The following is a 10,322-nucleotide window of genomic DNA, read 5'->3' as shown; positions in this document are numbered from 1 at the left end:
GGCGGGAAAAGCACGGAGTGCAAGGGAGCGGGGCATTTTCCTTCGCAAGGGGCTCATAATGTGGCCAAAGAGATGGAACAAGCACCTTCTATCTAAACCACAGCAATAGGAAGTAGGAACGAACCTGGTACGTGTAGGCTAGGATTTCAACATCACTGAGCCTTGCTTCCTTCACCCTTCCTGCCAGGCTTAGGTCAAATTCAGAGTCTTCCCTGCAATGCCACCTCCCTCATCCTTCCAAACTTGACTGGCCTTCTTGTTCCTAATTCTAGCGGTCAGAATGGTTAACACTATACGCAAGGACCAGCTTTATTTGAGGTGCCCGGCTGGCTCAGTCATTAGAGCATGCGACTCTTGATCTTGGGGTTGAGAGTTTGAGCCCCACATTGGGTGCAGAGATTACTTAAATAAAAATTTTAAAAAAGGATTGACTTTATTTTTAAATGTTCTATATTTTACCTAACCTTTTACTATGGAAAATTTTAAACATACATGAAAAATGAGCTTGGTGTAACAAACCCAATTTTAACAATTATTAACAGTTTGCCATTTTAATTTTATCTACTCTCCCTCCTCCACCCATTGAGGGAGAGGTTTTTTTTTTTTTTTTTTAATTTTTAAGTTTATTTATTTATTATTGAGAGAGAGAGAGAGAGAGAGAGCACAGGCTGGGGAGAGGCAGAGAGAGGGAGATACAGAATGTGGAGATACAGGCTCCAGGCTCTGAGCTGTAAGCACAGAGCCCAATTCGGGGCTTGAATCCACAGACCATGAGATCATGACCTGAGCTGAAGTCAGACACTTAACTGACTGAGCCGCCCAGGCGCCCCTCTCCAACAGCAAGTTTCAGATATTATACTTCATTCCTGAGTATCTCAGAATGTTTTTTCTACAAGGTAAGGACTTTAAGATGAAAAACACACAGCCACATCATTATGATCAGACCTAAATCTAATTCAGTAGTGCAATTAACTAACCAGTGTTCGCATTTCCCTGTCTCCTACGGTTTTTGCTCAAATTGGAACCTAATTAAGTTCCAGATGTTGCAATGGATTGATACGTCTCTCAGATCTCTTGTAATCCACAGGTACCTTCTCAGTTTTAATGTTTTTCCTTGTAATTTATTTGTTAAACTGCGTTATTTTCCTACAGATCTGGATTTTGCTGATATCATTCCCATGGTGACGTTTCATATGTTATTGCCCCTGTATTTTCTGTAAATTGGTAATTAAAATCCGAGACCGGTTCAGATTTTATACATAGAGAGATATATATATCTATAGATATAGATAGATAAATTTTTGTAAGAATACCTAGTAGATTTGTGTACTTCCATAGAAGGGAGCAGGTATTGTCTTTCTTTTTTGATATTAGTAGTCACTGCTATCCGTACTTACAACCCACTGTTGCATAGACCTTGGAAAATGATATTTCTTCAAAAATGCTTGACTCCTTCCTTGTATTTACCAGTTTTCAAAATATTGAATTGATTTCCTAACATCCCTAATGATGCCAGAGAGGTTTTTATCCCTTAGTGTTGTTATGAGTTCGTGGATTTAAACACACTTGATGGGTTTCAGTCCTTCGCAGCTGTTATTCATGTTCATATTGCTCCTGTGACTGGCCAGTGGAAGCCTCTTCAAGTTGATTTATTTTTTATTTATTTTTTATCTTAGAGAGTGAGTGCATGCAAGTGGGGGAGGGACCTAGGAGGCGGGGAGAGAGAGAGGTGGGGGGCGGGGAGAGAGAGGGAGAATCTCACACAGTTTGATCCCATTGACCCTGGGATCATGACCTGAGCCAAAAATCAAGAGTCAGACGCTCAACCAGCTGAGCCACCCAAGCGTCCCTCAAGTTGATTTGAGTCCTTTTGATGCCATTATTTTTTTTTTTTTTTGGTCCTTTAAAGCTTCTCTGCTTTCTGGCATGACTAGATGTCCAGGCTCATCTTGTATATTTCCTGCCACAGATTTGGAATGAGCTACTTCTTGGAAGGGTCTCTGATTGCTTTTTGTGGGATAGGGTTTTTAGAGACCATAAAATCTGCACCAGGAGTGCCCATTACTGGGCACATCATTGTTTTTAGGCCTTTCTAGTGGACAAAGCTAGGACATTTTTAAAATGTAAACACATTGTGAGTTTATATTAATACTTCCAATTCAAGTTCAAGACTACACACACACACACACACACACACACACACACACTTCTCTAATTTCTCCCATATGGAAACAGACCTGGCCCAGGGCTTTTTAGTGTGCGTGTGTGTGAGATGTGGGAAGAAGAAAAAGAACCACCAGTCAGTCATCGATGTCAGCCTGTCTGTCACTGGAACATTGAACCTGGGCCACTGGACTGGTAGCCCTCCCTCTCACGTGTACAAACTGTCTCAGAGTACACAAAAGGAGGCTCAGAATACACAGGAACAGGAAGCTGGGGCTCACAGGGGATTTTCTAGCACAAGCTTTCAATATCTGGGACCAGCTAAACTAACTCGCAAGCATTGGGACCTTGTGTTGGTAGTTCCTTAGTCCTCCTTGCTAAGGACAGAGGAGAGGAGAGAAGCAGGAGGAAAGGGGACTCTGGAAAGGAGGAGGGGACTGCAAATAGCCTCAAAGATCTCACAACTAACATGAGTGAGGCTCTCAGACAAGGGCAGTCTGGCTCATGCCCGTAAGGACCATTTGCTGAATTTAGGTGGAGAGGAACAAGCACCTTTGAATTTTTTTTAATGTTTATTTTTTAACAGAGAGAGACAGAGCATGAGCGGGGGAAGGGCAGAGAAAGAGGGAGACACAGAATCCGAAGCAGGCTCCAGGCTCTGAGCTGTCAGCACAGAGCCCGACGCGGGGCTCGAACTCACAGACCGCGAGGTCGTGAACTGAACCGAAGTCGGACGCTCAACCGACTGAGCCACCCAGGCGCCCTTGAACAAGCACCTTTGAATCAAACGTGCCCACACGTATGAGGCAGGATGTGAGTGGAAATGGCATAAGCCAGAGAGTTTAGAGGAGGGAAAAATAAGATTTTTTTGTGGTGGAGAGAGAGGGTCGGACTATTCCACAGCTCGCTCTGTCCCCATCATGCTGGGCCCTGCCCATCCCCCAGAGAGGGCTGGAGCCCTGGGCCCCAGCTCGGGGTGTGAGCCTAGGAACTGGAGAAACAGGGCGGGGGTGGGGTTGGGTGGGTGGTGCCCCGTCCTTTGTACCCTCACGGGTCTTCTTTCTGGCCTGGGGTGCCCGTCCTTGCACAGCCAGTTCTAGAGGGATGGCGGCGCAAGAAGGTTAGCGTGGGGAACATCTGGCGCACAGCCTGGATCTCAGGTTACTTCTTTGCCGTTGGGGAAAAAGCCCTTGGTTTCCAGGGTCCGATGTGATTACAGCAGCCTGGCGGTCTTGTCACCACTGGCTGGAGGCCTGTTCAAGGTAGGGGCTTTCTGACACCCAACACTGTCACTGGACCTCTGCACACATTGGGAGGCAGCTTAGCGTGCCCTGGTGACTTGACATCAGTCTGCCCCTTACTGACATTCGACCTCTCTCCATCATTCTGTGCCCTGTGCCTCCCACTCCCCCATGAACTGTTGAGTACTTATAATCCCCAGGTAACGTTCTCTCCACCTTTTCGTCAAATAATATTTGTCTACCTCCCCATATGCTGGACCCTATGTTCGCCCTGGGGTCCGTGCTGACGAAAGACATTATCACTGCAGCTCAGATGGGGCTGTCGGGGCGGGGGGAGGGTGGGCACCGGGTGCTGCCCCCACTCCCCGGCTGCTAGGAGACCTAGGTCCCGGAGAGGAAGCGGGTTCCGGGAGCAGCGGGCCGGACCCAGAGACCACCTGGCCTCATCCCAGTGACTTTATTACAGTGACGTGGGGACAGCATGGGGGGTGAGGACCGACAGATCCCCCTCTTTCACCAGTGACAAAACTGAGGCCGACTGAGACGATGTGACTTGTCCCAGGGTGCACTGATTCAGGGCTATTTCTGTTCCACTTATCAACAATTGCAAAAGGTGGAGGTGAGGAGACTACAAGAAGCCTCTGCATTATCTCTGAAGCTTTTCTGAAAAGCGAGTATTATTCTTTTATTTATTTTTATAAAAATTTTAAAAATGTTTATTTTTGAAAGAGAGAGAGAGAGAGAGTGAACGGGGCAGGGGCAGAGAGAGAGGGGGCACAGAATCTAAAGCAAGGCTCCAGGCCCTGAGCTGTCAGCACAGAGCCCAACACGGGGCTCGAACCCACGAACCGTGAGATCATGACCTGAGCTGACGTTGGACGCTTAACCGACTGAGCTACCCAGGCACCTCTATTCCTTTTTTAAAATGTTTATTTTTGAGAGAGAGAGAACGAGAGGGAGAGGGAGAGGGATAGAGAGGAAGGGAGAGAGAGAATCCCAAGCGGGCTCCACGCTCGGCACAGAGCCCAACGCAGGGCTCGATCCCACAAACTGTGAGATCATGACCCGAGCCGAAAGCAAGAGTCAGACGCTTACCTGTCTGAGCCACCAGGCGCCCTGGACTCCTGTATTCACTGTGCCTCTATCTCCCTTTTTCCACCCTCTCGACTGCTGTGAGGGCCCTGCTCGCCCGCAGCCTGCGTTGTCCCCGTGCGCTGGCCTCACACGTGAGGGACAGCAGCCTGAGGGGACTCACCCGCCCGCGGCAAGCAGGCTCCTTCACGGGTGGCTCTGTCCACCTCTGTATCCCCTCCGTGGCCACCCCAGCCCCGTCCCCCCAGCCTCTCAAGCCTCCTCAAGCCGCAGTGCGCTTCCTCCTGCTGGTCGGCCAAGCCTGGCTCCTTCCGGCCTCCGTGCCTCTGCACTTGCGGCCCTCTCTTCACGGAAAGCCCTCTGCCTCTTCTCTGCTGCTGAGATGGTACTGATTCTCCAAGCCTCAGCACAGACATCTCCTTTCCTGGGGCCTCGAAGTTAATCACTTCCTCCTCAGGCTTCCCATCGCACGCTGCTCCCATATGGCCCTCGGGTACACTGGACCAAAGTTTGTTGGCCTTATTCCTCCGCTCGCTCCTTCCGCAAACATCTATGAAGCAACTAGCACGTGCCAGGGCTGTGGCCGGGTGAGACACAGGAGCGGTCCCTACCCTCGGAGGCCCCCGACCAGTGAGGGGTTCGGGGACACGCAGGGGCAATCACGGAGCGTGTGCCAGTGCTGTGTTGAGGGGCGCAGGACGAGGGGAGTCACGGTGGGGCCCCAGCCCAGTCTGGGCGGTGGCCCGGTGCCGGGGACCGGAGAGGCTTCCCAGGAGACCGGTGCTGAGAGCGGAAGCCCCAGCAGGGCCCTGCCACGTGTTCCCCAACCAGGTTCTCCCAGGGCGAAGGCCACATCTCAACCCTTGTCCTGTTGCCCCAAGTCTAGATCTGTAGCTACGCGTGGTAGGAGCTCATTAAATTCGCTTGCTTGATGAAATGAAGTGTTGAACAAACAAAATGAACGGGCAGGTGGAAGCCACCTTACCGTTAAGCAAGTAGACCACCTCGTCTAAATGTTGCTCCCGTTATCAAGAGGCTGGGCTGAAGACAGAGGCTGTGTTCTCTCTGTGGATCATGTGGTTTGTTGTAGTACCTTTTCACCTTTAGATTAGTTTAGTAACACTGCGTGAATGATGAGCGGTTTCACATTAATTTGAATGAGCCTGTGGGTTTTGTTTCAGTATGCTGCGGAAAGAGGTATTTCATTTCACTTATTCGTGTCTATGAATTTTATGAATCATATTTTCTTAAACTGCGTTAAAAAATGTCTGAGTGTGGGGCGCCCGGGTGGCTTAGTCAGACATCCGGCTCTTGATTTCGGCTCACGTCATGATCTCACAGTTGGGTTCATGAGATTGAGCCCCTTGTCGGGTTCTGCAAGGACAGTGCAGAGCCTGCTTGGGATGGTCTCTCTCTCTCTCTCTCTCTCTCTCTCTCTCTCTGCTCTATCCCTCCTAGAGTGTGTGCTCTCTCTCTCTCAAAATGAATAAACTTTAAAAAAAGAGGGAGGAGCACCTGGCTGGCTCAGTCAGTAGAGCGTGTGACTCTTGATCTTGGGTCATGAGTTCAAACCCCATGCTTGAGTTTCTAGAGTTTACTTAAAAAATAAAATAAAAGAGGGGCGCCTGGGAGGTTCAGGCTGACTCTTGATTTCAGCTCAGGTTATGATCTCATGGTTCTTGAGATCCAGCCCCGTGTCTGGCTTTGTGCTGACAGTGGGGAGTCTGCCTGGGATTGTCTCTTTCTCCCTTTCTCTCTGCCCCTCCTCTGCTCACTCTCTTTCTCAAACTAAATAACTATATATTTATATTTACATATATATAAATATATATAAAGAATATATATACATATATATATATATATATATATATATATAAAGAAAAATCCCTTTGTGTTAAAAAAATATAAAGTGTAAAGTGGGAGTGGAAAGAAGTTGTGGGGTTGGTGGATGGGGGCCAGGGAAAAGGTGGAGTGAAATACCAAGGATGGCCTTGCCTGCATGTCCAAGAGGTCAAAGAACTTTCCCATCTGATGTCTCTTGTTCACCACCAGGGTTAGGTCTTTTCGCTTGCCCAAATCATCTATATCCATGATTAATTTTATGTGTCAATTTGATAGGGGGCTGGGGTGTCCAGATGTTTGGTCAAACATTCTGCGGGTGTTTGTAAGGGTGTTTTTGGATAAGATTAGCATTTACATTTGAAGACTGAGTGAAGCCAATGTGGGTGGGCCCTGTCCAATCAGTTGAAGGCCTGAACAGAACAAAAAAGCTGACTTGCCTCTGAGCAAAACCTTCCTCCTTCCTGCCTGCCTTCGAATTGGGACATCAACATTTCCCTGCCTTTGGACTCAAACTAAAACTTCGGCTTTTTCTGGGCCTTGAGCCTGCTGGTCTTTTTTTCAACATTTTTATTTTTTTTTTTATTTTTGGGACAGAGAGAGACAGAGCATGAACGGGGGAGGGGCAGAGAGAGAGGGAGACACAGAACCGGAAACAGGCTCCAGGCTCTGAGCCATCATCCCAGAGCCCGACGCGGGGCTCGAACTCACGGACCGCGAGATCGTGACCTGGCTGAAGTCGGACGCTTAACCGACTGCGCAACCCAGGCGCCCCTTTTCTTTAATTTTTTTTTTTTTCAACATTTTTATTTTGAGCCTGCTGGTCTTAAGACCGGAGCTACACCACGGTTGTCCTGGTGGCCTTCAGACTTGGACTGGAACCACCCACTGGCTCTCTCGGACCTGCAGCTCACCAACTCCACCTGCACAGTTTGGGACACGTCAACCTCCACGGCCGTGGGAGCCTGTTCTTTGTAACAAATCGTTCTCTCTACGGGCATCCTATAGGTTGTGTTTCGTGGGAGAAGCATGACTAATACAAGGAGGTTTTACTAACACCAGACAAGTCAGCGGCTCATCGATGTCGGAGCTAGAAATCAAACACTTGCCTCAGTTTACAGATGTTACGTGCGAGCCCAAGAAGGAAGGTTCTTCCCGCTGCACATTCTACCAACCACGCTCACTTAGCTGATGCTTGGAGTCTCCTTAACTGGAGACCATAATTAGAAATAAGACTTGGGGCGCCTGGGTGGCTCAGCTGGCTAAGCATCCAACTCTTGGTTTCGGCTCAGGTCATGATCTCACAGTTCATGAGTTCGAGCCCCACATCTGGCTCCATGCTGACAGTGCAGAGCCTGCTTGGGATTCTCTCTCTCTCTCTCCCTCTCTCTCTCTCTCCCCTTCTCTCTCTGCCCCTCCCCTGCTCATGCTCTCAAAATAAATAAAAATTAAAAAAAAAAAAGAGAGACAAATATCCCTGGGAAGATAAGGTACTGACACGCATCCATAAGAGAATACAAGTGACTCGGTATGTTTTCGGAGGAGAAATTTTCGAAGGGGGATAGCAGAGGTAGAGGGTGGAAAGACAGACATAGTTCCTACCCTCTTGGAGGTCCTTGGCCAGTGAGAATTTCAGAGAAGTGCAGAAGTGACCTGTGGAGACGGCATGGTTTGGAGGCAAGGGGGCACTCAGGACAATGGGAGACAGGGGACGGGGAGGACGGTGGGGGCCACAGGCCTCACCTCCTCATTACTCTGTCGAGAGCTGGCTCAGAGCAGTGCCGGCTTTGCTAGGCTGGGAAGCTGAGACTGTCCCTGCGGGGGGACGAATGGTGGAGGTGGCCCACGCCTTCATTTCAGTGAGCTCACAGAAAACTTCTGAAAATACAGATCTCTAGCGGTAGCGCTTACATCTTTTAAAAAAGAACATTTTTAGTGCATGCCTTCTGCCTTCCTAGTTACGCTGGGGGGTGCCGTGGGTGCAGTGGGAGGCGGGGTATCTGGAGCGGTGAGGCAGCCAGCAGCCTATTTTCAAACCTTAGGTGTAATGGGGCTTGTTTTTTGTTTTTGCTTTTTGGCTTGTATGAAGCTTATGATGGATTTTTCTCTTTGGGTCAAAGAGAAAGCCCATCTGGCCACGACAGTAACTGCCCATCCTATTTAGAGCAAGGGCAATGGGCAAGACGGTGAGGATACTTGAAACCCCATCGTGTGAGGAAGGTGAAGGAAAGGAGGATGTGTTCAGCGCGGGAGAGAGCCTCAGGGGGCTGGGGAGCAGTCTTCAGCAGCTGTCGGAAGGGCTGACCCGGAGGCGAAGGAATGGGGTTGTACCGTGTTCTCCGGAGCGCAGGGCTGGGGAAGGATCCGGGAACACAGACTGCGAGAGTCAAGGGGTAACTGGGCTGCTGCGGGGGCTCGGGCGTTCTCTGCACTGGAAGTCCCGGAACACGGGCCGGACAAGTGCTTGGTGCGTGTCAGGGAGGAGATTCATGCACAAGGAATGGTTGGTCTGCGCTCTTCTTAAGTACCTCTAACCCTGGGATTCTTTGATACGGGGCTGTGGAGAATGACCGATTGCCACAAATAGTGGGGTCCGAAGAGGAGGAACGTGACCATTCACCCCGCCCAACAGGTTGGTCCGTGCTGTATGAAGCGCTCCGCTCGGCTAGAGAAACTAAGGCCCCCCTCCCAAGGACACAAATGGCTCTAAGAGAAAGAAGCTTATATAGGCTAGAAACAGGGGTACACTTTTCCTCCTCTCCTGTTTGATACAGAACTAGGGGAAGGTGGCAGACTTTGGCTAGAACCCAGGCGACTGTTTTAGGACACCTAAGGAGAATGTCTCCGTAGAAGGGAGGTGGTCGGTAGGAAATACAAAGAGGGGACTAGGTGAAGACAGTGTTGGGAGTGACTGGCCCCACGCTGTTCAGAAAAGGGGCTCTCTTGTCTGTGGCAGGCACAGCCCTTGGTGCAGCTGCAACATCTAGTTATCAGGTGCTATGGTCCAAATCTCGGCCCCTCCCCTCCCCAACTCATATGCTGAAATCTTAATCCCTAAAGACCATGGCATTAGGGGGTTTTTTCTTTAAATCTTTATTCATTTTTGAGAGAGAGAGACCAAGCATGAGCAGGGGAGGGGAAGAGACAGAGGGAGACACAGAATCTGAGGCCCGCTCCAGGCTCTGAACTGTCAGCACAGAGCTCGGCGCAGGGCTCGAACTCATGAACGGCAAGATCATGACCTAAGCAGAAGTCGGATGCTTAACTGACTGAGCCACACGGGCGCCCCAAGATGACGGTGTTGGGAAGTAGAGCTTTTGGAAGGTGCTTAGGTCATGAGTGTGGCACCTTCCTGAATGAGATTAGTGCCCTTGTATAAGAGACCCCACAGAGTTTCCTCAGCCCTTCCACCACGTGAGGGCACAGAGAGAGAGGCTGACAGCTGTGAACCAAGAAGCAGGTTGTCACCAGAATTCCACCACATTGATGCCTTCCTCTTGGGCTTCCCAGCCTTCAAAACTGTGAGAAATACATTTCTGTGGTTTGGAAGCTACGCAGGTTGTGGTACCTTGTTAGAATAGCCTGAATGGACCAAGATGTCACAGAACGTTTGATTCATCCAACGCCTTCCCGCTGCCCAGACACCATGCTCCCCAACGAGCATGTCCATGGTTTGGCTTTTCGTATTAGTTTCTCTACGGCAAAGGTGTGTGACAGAGGACTCATCACGGTACCTACCCTCGGTGTTATAATTATTTACTTGACAGTCTATTAACCTAGACTGAACTTTCTCGTATCTCCCCCCCCCCCCCATTAGCACAGTGCCTGAAACATAGCAGGAACTCACGAAATCTGTTAAATGAATGAAGCCCGGAAGCAACAATCACATCTCACTGGAGCCGGGAGAAGCAGTGAAGAAGTGACACTAAGAACTGGGAGTTCTGGGGCGCCTGGGCGGCTCAGCTGGTTAATCTCTTGATCTTGACT

This window comes from Lynx canadensis, chromosome F1 (genome assembly GCF_007474595.2).
Source record: "Lynx canadensis isolate LIC74 chromosome F1, mLynCan4.pri.v2, whole genome shotgun sequence".
Classification (NCBI taxonomy): domain Eukaryota; kingdom Metazoa; phylum Chordata; class Mammalia; order Carnivora; family Felidae; genus Lynx; species Lynx canadensis.
The sequence above is the reverse complement of the archived record's forward strand: the minus strand, read 5'-3'. Positions refer to the sequence as shown.